We start from the raw sequence: 11,947 nt of genomic DNA on the forward strand, positions 1-11,947 counted from the left end.
ATCAACAAAGATGAAGATACAATCATTCAAGACCAAAAATGAAGTATAAATGGAAGATTGGAAGATATATTTCTCTAGCAGGTTCTCTTTTAAAAAATTACAGTATTCAGATGCATCCCAAATTCAGGGACTGAAGTGTCCAGAGCTGTGAAAAGTCTGAGACTTTTCTCCCTATTCACAACATAACAAGTTACCCAGCCCCATTTTCATAGGTGCCGGCAGAAGACACGAGACTCCTGGGTCAGAGACAAAGGACTCAGCATAGCAAGCAGCATGAGCTTTGTGTTCACGGCAGGGCCACTCTCCCTCCCAGGCTCACATCACATAGAGACAGTGTGGAAGAGCCACGGTGGACACTGAGCAAGGGGTTTGCATCACAGCTGAAGAATCCCAAGCTTAGGGATCCCAAATCTTCTATAACGTGCTACGAGCAAACCTACGCCAACATTTGCCCCAGAAGGGCACATTATCTTTATTATACAGAAACGTAAGCAAATCTAATCTCTGCTCCATAGAGAAACATGATTCCTGTGTTTCAAGGCTGTTCTCTGTATAAACATTCTGAAAAGATAATCCAGTGCCAGTGCCTCTGCTAACAAGACATGCAGAGAGATCCATGGAGGATGGTCCCCCAACATGAAGTTCATTATGAAGCAGCCCATCAAAGTTGATTCTAGTTCACATAGTAATGAATGAAAGCACATTTCTGTTTATTCTCTAATAATCCACCTCTTCCCAATTAGACTCTGAACTCCTAGAAGGAAGAGACAGTCTGGTTTGTCTTCATATCTCCATGGCATAGTTCAGAACCCTGCACACCTTGTAAGTGCATTATAGATGTTTAATAAATGAGCAAATGATTGGGACCACACAGCAAAATTTACTTTAAGATAATCTAAAGATATAAAATATGTCACATGAGGGAGGAATTAATTTTAATATTCATTCCTTATTATATTCAGGAATAAACTGATCCTTAATAGATATGGGCACCCATGTGTACCAAAGCCTCTAGACAAAAGTTTTCATTAAATTTTTCTTAAAAGCTATTTTATGATTATGTCTTAGAATAAGGAGCTTTTGCCAGGCAAAATGGTTACTTAGTGTGCTGTTAAACTAGCTAAAATAGTTCCTTGCCCTAGGTCTCGGTATTTATGGAATCCCCTTAATGGCTGGTGGTTAAATTGAGTAAGTCTTACACGGTTTTGTGTAACCACCAAAAGTGATCACTTAGAAATACTGAAGTAGCCACTAAGAGAAGAAGTCGGAACATTTCAACATCTAGTCCTCACATCTTAACCCTTACCTCCCAAATAAAGAGCTGATCTCTTGGATTTAGTTTCCATTCTTGTGGCTCATCTTAAGGATGTATGGATGGTAAGAATCATCATATATAAAAAACAACAAAAATAATGACAAGGCAGGTCTTAAAATTGTCTTCGACTTTTAAGGCATCTAGTAAAATGATGCTGGAGCTTAGAGGCTAAAACTTAGAATGACTGCCAAGGTCCTGGTCCAGGCACTAGGCAGGAAGTCTAAGATTCCTGATCTATTATGGCTCCCAGGATGGGCCCAGAACCAGGATGGAGGTAGAGAGGACACCCACATAAATCCATGGGTGTGTTTATAATGCATTTATTATAAGTAATATTATATTATTATAAGTAAGTATTATAAGTAATGGACTTACATGATACAGTAACATTCATCCTGGAGTTGACAGAAATCAAGCTGGTGAAGGACTTTTGAAGTGTCCATTTGAAAATACCACATTGACTTAGAGTAGATCTGTGGCCAAGGTCCAGCACCCCTGTTTACCTATGTGGGCTTGGGTTACTTAAATAATCTGTAGAAATATCTGTAGTAATACCCACCTCACAGGTCTGCTTTAGGTATTGAGTGAATTAATAGATGTGAAAGGGCTTCATATGATATGAATGGTGATTATTATCATTGCTCAGGTGACATGATATGAAGGCTATTTGGTTGGGTTAGTGACATGATGGAATAGAAAAGCTGTACCCCATTCAGGCCTTCACTGAAAAGTAAACCAGGCAACCAGGATTTTGGCAAAATTGATAGAAAGACTACCAAATTAAAAACTGAGAACAAATCAGATATCTCTCTGTAAATATTATAATAGCCTTGAAATGTCTAAAGGTCACCTATAATATTTCAGCTACGTGATTGCCAGATTGTGCACCAGATTGGTTTCCAGAACTGCAGTGGAATTAATTTGTTTAGATTAACTTTTGAGCAAATCTGTATCCTAAAAGCCTATCATCCTACATTAAGCCACCAGGTTAAGCACAAAGGCTTCTCAAGAATGGCTTCTCTATCTTGTGACTTCTTACTTATTTTAGCCTTTCTCACCTCCACTGAAATCTTGGGAATACGCCGATCAGAGACCACAGAAAATAACTTTAGTGCCTGTGCATAATTATAACGCTAAATACAAATAGCACTTGTTCCATTAGTATACGTGGTACAATTTTTGTGGTGATAGTAAATGATGATCCCCTTTTTAAGTGACTTCCTTTTTTTTTTTTTTTTTTTTTTGCGGTACGCGGGCCTCTCACTGCTGTGGCCCCTCCCGTTGCGGAGCACAGGCTCCAGACGCGCAGGCTCAGCGGCCATGGCTCACTGGCCCAGCAGCTCCGGGCATGTGGGATCTTCCCGGACCGGGGCACAAACCCGTGTCCCCTGCATCGGCAGGCAGACTCTCAACCACTGCGCCACCAGGGAAGCCCTAAGTGACTTCTTAAATGTGTGAAATAAACAAGATGTGGTGAGTTGGGGAAAAAAATGTTTTGACTCATCTAAAACATTTCTGCACCTTTTGGTATTTCTCCAAGGATGTAAATTTTTCTTGGAGGCTTAATGAAGGGACTAGCACACAGTGTATGATTAATACATGTTGAATGGAAGGAAAAAAAGAAAGGAAGAGGGGGAGGGAATGGGGAAGGAAAAAAGGAGGGATAAAGAAAATAAGGAAGAAAAGAAAGAGGGAAGGAAAGAGGAAAAGGAAGAAGGGAAAGAAGGAGGAAAGAATGAAGGAAGAGAGAAGAAGAGAAAAAGAGAGAGGAAACAGAGAGGAAGGGGTGGAGGAAAAAGAAGAAGGAAGGAAAGAAGCAAGGGAGGCAGGAGAGGAGGGAGGAAAAACTCCTATCGTATAGAATGTTAAAGAACTGCAACCTTCAGTTACCAATCAAGAAAGTCAGTTTGAATTCAGTTATCAAATGACCCGGCGCAACGTAACTTCTCTCGCTGTGGTCAATCTAACATCTCCGAGAATCAGAGCAGGGTACTTGCTTTTTGCGTCAACCATTTCGACAGACCTCCACCTGTGAATGTGTGAACACTTCTTACATTCAACCCATCCCTGAGCCTCAACAGACTCCTCCTCCCCCTCTGCCCTTCACTCTCTGCTTTCCCTCCCTCTCACTCCACAGTGGGCTCTGCCCAGTGCCTGAGCCTGACTCCAGTCTGAAGCTGTGCCTTGTCTCTGAGCCTTAGGGAAATATTGAGTTTTGTGGTCAACTGGGGTAAGAATGTCACTGACCCCATTGCTTAGTAATTTAAAATTTTAAATGCTAATGAGTATCTAAAAGAAAAACCATATCAAACAGTCTCGGCATTAAACTGTTCCCCCTTCTAAATGGCAGCATTAAATTGGCTACATCCAATTATTTTGTACCTACTATTAAGCCGTTGCTTCCTACTGCGGTTATGTTTTCATCATCAATGTCCAACAAAGACAACTCATGCAATCTTGCATCACGATCTGGGGGAGGCCCTAACAATTTCTAATTAGCTTCCCCTTGATGAATAATTCTAGACGAGTGCCAATTTAATCAGGCCTTTGGTGCACAGAAGGTATCACTTACTTTAGTAGATCAGAGCAATGGAGGGTTGGTTGCTGGGTTTTATTTCTCTTTTTTTTTTCTTTTTTTCTTTATCATAGAATAAAGAAAGCCCTCTTGTGGGCTCTTACTCCACACAAATACATCCTCATCTGAAGTCTTGAAAAGAAAGCATTGACTTTGCCATAAAAGACATGCTAACTATCAGTTGTGATACTGACACTGCTTATGCACCTAATTGATGACTTACACACTGCTCCCCACCCTTACTTTTACCCTCAACCTTTCTCTCCCCAGGGCCCTGTTTGTCAGCTGTGTAATTGCCTCTTGTTGATGGTCTCCCCAAATTTCCAGATTCCTTAATCTTTCTTTTACCACTCAGTGTTGCACCATCAGCTTTTTGTTAATCTCCTCTGATGCATATCGACATGCCCTTCCTTCATCCTTCCAGGCTCTTTGATCTCCTCTTTAGCCCTCTTCCTGTACCTAAGAGAGTAAGCCTAGCACCAGTGGCTGCCTCCTTTCCACCTACTTTGTCCTCTTGATCTCTGAATTCCCATTTCTCTTAAGCCTTTCTGATGTTTTTCTGGGCTTTTAGATTGTTAGTCAATGTCTCTTCTCCTTTTAGTTTATTCATCATTTTTACATCATTTTTACTTCCATTTAAGCTTTCATTTATTCAACAGAAGGTATTGATTGCCTATTACGAACCAGATCCTCCTATAATATCTCCATAGCGATTACATCAACAACAGATTCCCATGCATCATTCATATCTAAACTTGCCACTTCTTGATATACATACGTTTTGTGGGTAAATAGTGAAAGTTAGAGGATGAAAGCCCTCCTCGGTTCCCTATGTGAGCTTGGGTTACTCACAATTCATGGGAGCGCAGCTCTGTTAGTGGAGCACATATATTATGAGTGTGTGACATTAACACTGCTTGTGCACAACTGCTTGCTGAAGGAATGAGGAATGTTTGGGGAGGTGGGAGAGGAAAACTTAGCCTGGAATGACTAGCACAGCTCCACAGATTCTTTCAGAACTGCCATTACTCACTTCCTCTACGGCAGAATATAACCCTTATCTAGCTTTAAAGGTCAAAACAATGAAGAAAATAATTGACATCATACCGTCATTTTATTAAAAATTACCTAAGCCTGTGATTGCTAGATTGCATTATTTCAGTTCTCAGTCATCCAGGTCCTCTGGGCATAGCAGAGGACAATTTTTTTTTTTTTACATCTTTATTGGAGTATAATTGCTTTACAATGGCGTGTTAGTTTCTGCTTTATAACAAAGTGAATCAGCTATACATGTACATATATCGCCATATCTCTTTCCTCTTGCATCTCCCTCCCTCCCACCCTCCCTATCCCACCCCTCTAGGTGGTCACAAAGCACCGAGCTGATCTCCCTGTGCTATGCGGCTGCTTCCCACTAGCTATCTATTTTACGTTTGGTAGTGTATATATGTCCATGCCACTCGCTTTGTCACAGCTTACCCTTCCCGCTCCCCGTATCGCAGAGGACAGTTTTTAACAGAAGGCTTAAGAAAAAGGGAAGGAAGGAAAACAATCAGAATGAGAGAAAAAGAATCGTGGAAATCTGGTTGTAGGGTTTATACAGAAAGATCTTTATTTTGGATGGTGCTGCGTTGACTTGTATGATAAATGTAGTTTATGATCGTCTCAGCTGAGGAGATTTTCGTTCTCTCTTAAAGAGTTCTCCACAGCTAAGCTAATTGCTCTTACAATTCAAGAAGAGGGATGTTTAGTCGATCTCCCTCTCAAAGTAACTCTGAAATTCAAAAAATGGAAGGCATTAAAAGTAAAAACTCACTTCACCAAAAGGACAATTTGGGGTGTATGAGGGAACAGTTTGTACTTTCGCTGAGTTCGGAAAAGATTCTTTTACAGGGCAACTATGAAATTGAGTAGTGAAGCGGCAACTTAGTAAAATTGCTGGCTGGAGGGCAAGCCTGCTTTTATCCGTTGCATCTCATCCACAGCCCAGGAACACCCAGCAAGACTGTCTGCCGAAGTGCTACGCTGCCATCTGCAGGAACTGCCTCACCTGAGCGCGACACCCTGGGGCAGGTCACACCACCCGGCATGTCTCCTTTTGGTGTGCTATCTTTACTAGAAGACTACACTTAAGTTTTCATTAAGAGTAATCACTCTGTGAAAAGCCCAGGTCGTCATCAACTTAACGTCAGCAAGCAAGGGACTAAATAACGTTAAGGGGTACGTTTCCTTGTTGCAGGGCGAGCTATTCTTAAACCTAAAAGACTTCCTTTAAAAAACTTAATAAATCTGGTGGCGCAGTGGTTGCGAGTCCGCCTACCGATTCAGGGGACACGGGTTCGTGCCCCGGTCCGAGAAGATCCCACATGCGGCGGAGCGGCTGGGCCCGTGAGCCATGGCTGCTGAGCCTGCGCTCCGCAACGGGAGAGGCTACACCAGTGAGAGGCCCGCGTACCGAACTTAATAAATCGGTAATGCGTCTACTGTATTGTTCTTCGCTGTCAAAGTATGATTATACAAACAACAAGCACTTAGCTAGGAGCAGACCATTTTCCTTGACCCTCATTTCTAAAATATTCTCCAAATAAGGAGGTCATTTACATGTAGAGCCATATGAATAGGATGCCCTTTAAAAAAAAAAAAAGCACACTTGTATATTTGATATTTGAAACATGATTAGAGGTTCCTATCTCTACAGCACAGCTTAACCCAAGGCAGTCTGCATAGCCTTGGTCCCCAGATGATGGTTTGGGGTCTGTTCAGCAGATGAAGTCCCATGTAGAGCAATACCGAATTATTCTAGAGTTGAGACTCCTACAAAGGTAATTCCATATTTATTCATACAGTTGCTCCCTTAGACAGAGCAGGATAAATTTTTCATATGCGACCAAAGATGACCAATAAACCCACAAAAAGCTCAGTATCAAATGAAACAATAACTCCCAGGCTGGTTTGACAGCACTGTCTCTGCTCTGACAGTAAGTCTGTGTGCCTGATTTGATAAACCACAGACAACAGTATGCTAAACCATTCCAGATCCTCTCCTTTTTGCTCCACACAAATGCTCAAAAGGCAACAGTTTTTTAAACATAGCAGAAGCACATTTAAGAGGATACAGAGGCCCCAGAAAATGGGAGGTTTCTTTCCCCACTTTCTGGTGGATCAACTGTAACAGCAATGTTGACTTATTGAAAATGATATGAAAATCAGAAGGATAATTAAAGCTCATTTCTACTTGAAGCAGCAGCCTGAAATTTTCATTGAATTTACACAAACTAGAGAAAAATTGAAGTTGGCACTATCTCATTTTGAGGTTTTTTACTCCTACCAAGAAGGTCCATTTTCTCAGCGGCAAGGAGATGGAGGGCATGGTGTCGTGTAGGTTTATTGCTGCTGCCTCCTACCACTGTTTTTCTTCCCTCTGTTTCATCTTTTTTATTTTTTTAATTGACTTAACCTTGCTCTGTTGTTTGCATCTTTGAAAGAAACTCTAAATCCTTTTTAGGATACGGTGAGAAGAAAAACAAATAGGTGTATGAATTCTGCAGCTGCACTTTATGATGGTCCTCAGATTTTCACTGTTAATCTCTCTCTGGAATTCTACGGATCTGTTCAAATGGACAAAACCAATCACGTCAGTCATGAATCCAGTCACTTCCCATGACTGACCTAGTGTGGTTCACAGGCAAGAGGCCATGTGTGCAGCCGGTTCACCATGGCCCCCATGCAAGGAACTTTAGCAGGACCTTCAGAACCAGGGGTCTTCCATCTGTGGATTACTTTCCTGGGGCTGCCAAAACAAATGACCACAAACCGGCTGGCTCATAACAACAGAAATGTATTCCCTCACAGTTCTGAAATCAAGGTATCCCCAGGCCCATGCTCTCTCTGAAGCCTTTAGAAGAGGATCCTTATTTGACTCTTCTAGCTTCTGATGTTGCCAGCAACCTTGGTGTTCCCTGGCTTGGACATGCCTCACTCCAACCTCTGCCTCCTTCTCACGGCCATCTCCCCTGTGTCTCTGTCTTCACATGGTGTCCTCCTCTCTATATCTGTGTCCAAATATCCCTTTTCTTAGAAGGACACCAGGGGACCTCCCTGGTGGTCCAGTGGCTAAGACTCTGCACTCCCAATGCAGGGAGCCCAGGTTCGATCCCTGGTCAGGGAACTAGATCCCACATGCCGTAACTAAAATAAATGAAGAAATAAATAAAATAAAGAAGGACCCCAGTCACTCAGAGGGATGCGGTTGATTAGGGTCCACCCTAATTCAGTGTGACCTCATTTTCACTTGATTTTGTCCACAAAGGTCTATTACCATATAAAGTCATCTGGGAGAGACCAGGCAGGTATGGATTTGGGGGGATACTATTCAACCCAGTACAATGTGTGGAACTGGAATAATAGTAGCTACCAGAGACAGCTGTGTGACAATACACGGGACTCTCCATGGCACGCACTGAGCACAGACTTAAAATTTAACCGCGCCTGCCTCTACTTCTCATAGTCTTGTCCACAGTGATGATTGTTCTATCAGAAGCCCAAACTCAACTGTCTTCTTTGCTTTTATTTTTGTACGTTTCTCTTTAAAGCAAGCTTTCTTGGTTCACTTTCAATATTTTGCACTGTTTTCCAACATTTGATCAAGGTAGTATGCCTACATATATCAAGCAACATACTCTTCTACAAAAGGCAAGGAACTGCACCAGTTATTTGACACACTTGGTGGGAAAGCAGGTGGGGTAGGAGTGTGGAGCAGAGAGGATTTTGTTTCCAGATGCTGGCTAGAGGCTAGAAGCATCTGCTCTGGGACCCAACAGCTCTTTTACGTTTGTTTGCCCTGGGCCTTCCTCAGAATTCCATTCACCCCCACCTCCCTCTCAGTCTTTTCCTATTGCTTCTAGAGACTGCAAGTGGTACTTTATTTTTCCCCTTTCCCCTCCAATAATCCAGAGAAGCCAGTGAAAGCTTAAAGAAGACCAGGTTAACGTGAAAAGACACCTTCAGATGCAATTCAGAGCAACACCAAGTAATTATTCGACTCCAGCAGACTCAAAACAGAGCCTCCAGTGAGAGTGAGAAATAAGAGATTATTCTATCCCTTTGAGGTTCTTATTAACCTAACAGCCTTTCTCACCATCACTCACACTCCAGAGAAGTTTGGCATGGAATGAATCCTGAATGCTAAGCTTTGGCCTCACTTAAAGAGGACTAGCTCCAGGTTTATCATGGTGCAGCGACAGTTCTAGTTTTAAAATATTTTAATGTGTGTCTTTCCCAGCAGCAGGTGTGTACAGGCTTCACTTGGCCAGGATAGATGCCCTCTTCACTCAATCCACAGCAATGACCATCCATTCTTGCATCCTGGAATCCATTCCTGGGATTCTTGACGCAGAGCACGTTGACGGCAAGACGGGACAGGCATGCTGGTGCTTGTTACCAGCGTGTCCTTAAGGTGCACGGGCCACGCAGAGAACCTCTGTAGACACAAGCTCCTCCCACACACGTTATTCTTCAGTCGGGGCACACGCATGGCAGGAAAAACCGGAACATCCTTCTTCTAGAGGGAAAATTTGGAACCAAGAGTTGACGTTTCCCCATCTGTGTTGGCAATGGAAGTCACTTAAGGTGAATACAACTCTTGCGATCTAAGCCAGGACCAGGAAGGAACACAATTACACTGGGACTACAATTAAGTAGTGGTAAGAGTAGGGTTATGTTAGGAGGAACAACAGTCTTTTTCATAGGAGACAACTATGATGTCCCTAACAGAAGCTAATGCTCGCTTCAGCAGGGAGCCCTGTCTTGTAAATAAACCAGAGCAAATTAACCTCTCGGCTCTGGCAGATGAGAAGACCAGGATGGGATTGGAATACTTCACCCTGAATCTAAGGAAGCGTCAGCTTCCGGTCCCCACGAGCACCGCGAAGTGCTGAGAGATGTAGTGTTCTAGGAGGTTAGAGAAAGCCGGGATGCGATCAGGAAGCATTGTAATTGTAGTCATTTCTGGTAAATTGCCTAAAAAGATCTTTAAAAATGCTGGCGTATGAAGGCTCTGATAATTAGTTGTGAATTCTTTGCTTGTTCAATTATTTATCTACTTTTTAATTTATAATTTTGTCTTCTTTCTCTTAAAAAAGAGGGCTCTGCTGCAGGCCCTGCAGAGCTGAATATCCCCTGACTCTCACTTAAGGGACAAAGCGGCCCTGCCCTGCTTTCTGGAATCACCACTGAGCTATCAGAGGCAGACCATCATGGCTGGAAGGTGGGGCAGGGAAGTGAACTTTCTCCTACTGTCAGACGCAGTAGAGCTCCGAGTGAGGGTTGCAGCGTCTGTTCAGACCAGGCACTGAGATATTGAGGAGAGTGGAGACACTATTCTCTCGAAAGTCTTAAACTGTAGGCCCTTTCTTTGGATGGACCCAGGGTAAAGTAAAACTGTTCATTTCATACTCTTTAGAGCTCTAACTGATCCTTCATAGAGGAGCTGTGAACTGCCACCATGGGTCTTGTGGGTAAAGCAGGAGGTCCTCAGGATGGGATGGTAACCACTTTTTTTTTCTTCTTTTCTTCTGTTTTTTTTGTTTTGTTTTAATTTTGGTAGCCACTTCTGAACTGGTTTGTGGAGCTTCAGTGAACTCGGGGCTGGGAAGACACACCCTGGTGGATTCCTAAACAGATCTGCCATTGGTTTTTGGCCACAACGAGAACCTCTCATGGCACTATTGCCAAGCAAAATCCCAAAGCAAGAGAAACATTAAGAATGAATTCACTATTCCTCATCCTTCAGACATACTGACAATAAACAATTCCTTCTGAGATTAAAAACAGGTGCTGTGCTGCACCCACACTGCCTTTATATGATTGGAGTACATGCTTTGCTGGTTTCAGACCAAGGGAAACAAGACTGTACAAAACATCTAAAATTTAAATTACAGCCCAGGTGGTCATGATGATATCTTGTGGGAGATGGAATGTAAAGGCTTTGCTCTAAAATATGACTATAAACATTGGGACTGCATATTGTAAAACTAAATAAATTTCTTCCACAATGGGCCTTTATAAATGCATATGCCAATTCTTCCAGGAATATAGTACTGCCTAAAAGCAGGGATGCTAATTGCACTGGGAGCCCAAACATTTTGTGTGTGTGTGTGTGTGTGTGTGTGTGTGTGTGTACGCTGTTGTGTTGTTTAAAGCCTTCAGATCTTCCATGGAGAGGAAGCTGTATACTGATGCTGAAGACCCAGTATGGAAAGAGACAGGAAGGAGACCAGCAACGTCCCAAGAGAACCAGAAGAATGGATTGGGTAGCCAAGCCAGCTGGAAAGTCCATTATATTATTAGATTTCTGAGGACACTGGCCTTGGTTTATTTATTTTTCTGTCTCCTATAAAATGCATTATAACATTCTACACATGGTAGAACCTTAGTAGATATTTGTTGAATGAGTAAATAAAATATAACAGGTTAGGCTTAACTATACAATGGTAGGTACCAATGAATTGGGTCAAGGCTGCTTAGTAGCATCTAAGAGAATTGTTAAAAAATAAATATGATGCCCCACCCCAGGCCAATTAAATTTGGAATCTCTGAGGTTATACATCTTTTTCAAAAGTTCCTCAGGTGATCCTGATATACAGAGAGCAATGAGATCCACTAAACAGAGTGAACTGCCAAGATCCTTTCCAAGACCAAGATTCTGTGGTTTCTAAAACATTGTCAGACTCTTTGGACAACGTGTCAGCACCAGGTATCTAAAAATCCTTCAGCTGTAGCCAGGACCAGCTACCTAGTTTGCAGGGCTCAATGCAAATAAAAATATAAGGCTCCTTGTCCAAAATTATTAAAAGTTAAAAATTATCGATAATTTCAAGATGGCAACTGTAGAGCATTAAACCAAGTGTGGGGTTTTTATAAGCACAAGGCCATGTTAATGCACTGGTCACACAGCCATGAAGCCAGCCCTGTTGATAGCACTGAGCCCCAGGAAATAGCCATCTCGTAATCTTTATCTGCATCCTACTGCAACTCCCTATTCTTGTACTTGCAGAGAA

The 11,947-nt window shown here is 42.4% G+C and overlaps 1 non-coding gene across 1 annotated transcript; it reads left to right on the forward strand.

Annotated features, from left to right (window-relative positions):
• The first annotated feature begins 7,985 nt into the window (after nucleotides 1-7,985).
• Nucleotides 7,986-8,058, forward strand: TRNAG-CCC (transfer RNA glycine (anticodon CCC)). Its single transcript has one exon. It is a non-coding gene; the product is annotated as a tRNA-Gly (tRNA).
• The last annotated feature ends 3,889 nt before the right edge of the window (nucleotides 8,059-11,947 follow it).

Source organism: Tursiops truncatus, chromosome 11 (genome assembly GCF_011762595.2).
Source record: "Tursiops truncatus isolate mTurTru1 chromosome 11, mTurTru1.mat.Y, whole genome shotgun sequence".
In the NCBI taxonomy this organism is placed as follows: domain Eukaryota; kingdom Metazoa; phylum Chordata; class Mammalia; order Artiodactyla; family Delphinidae; genus Tursiops; species Tursiops truncatus.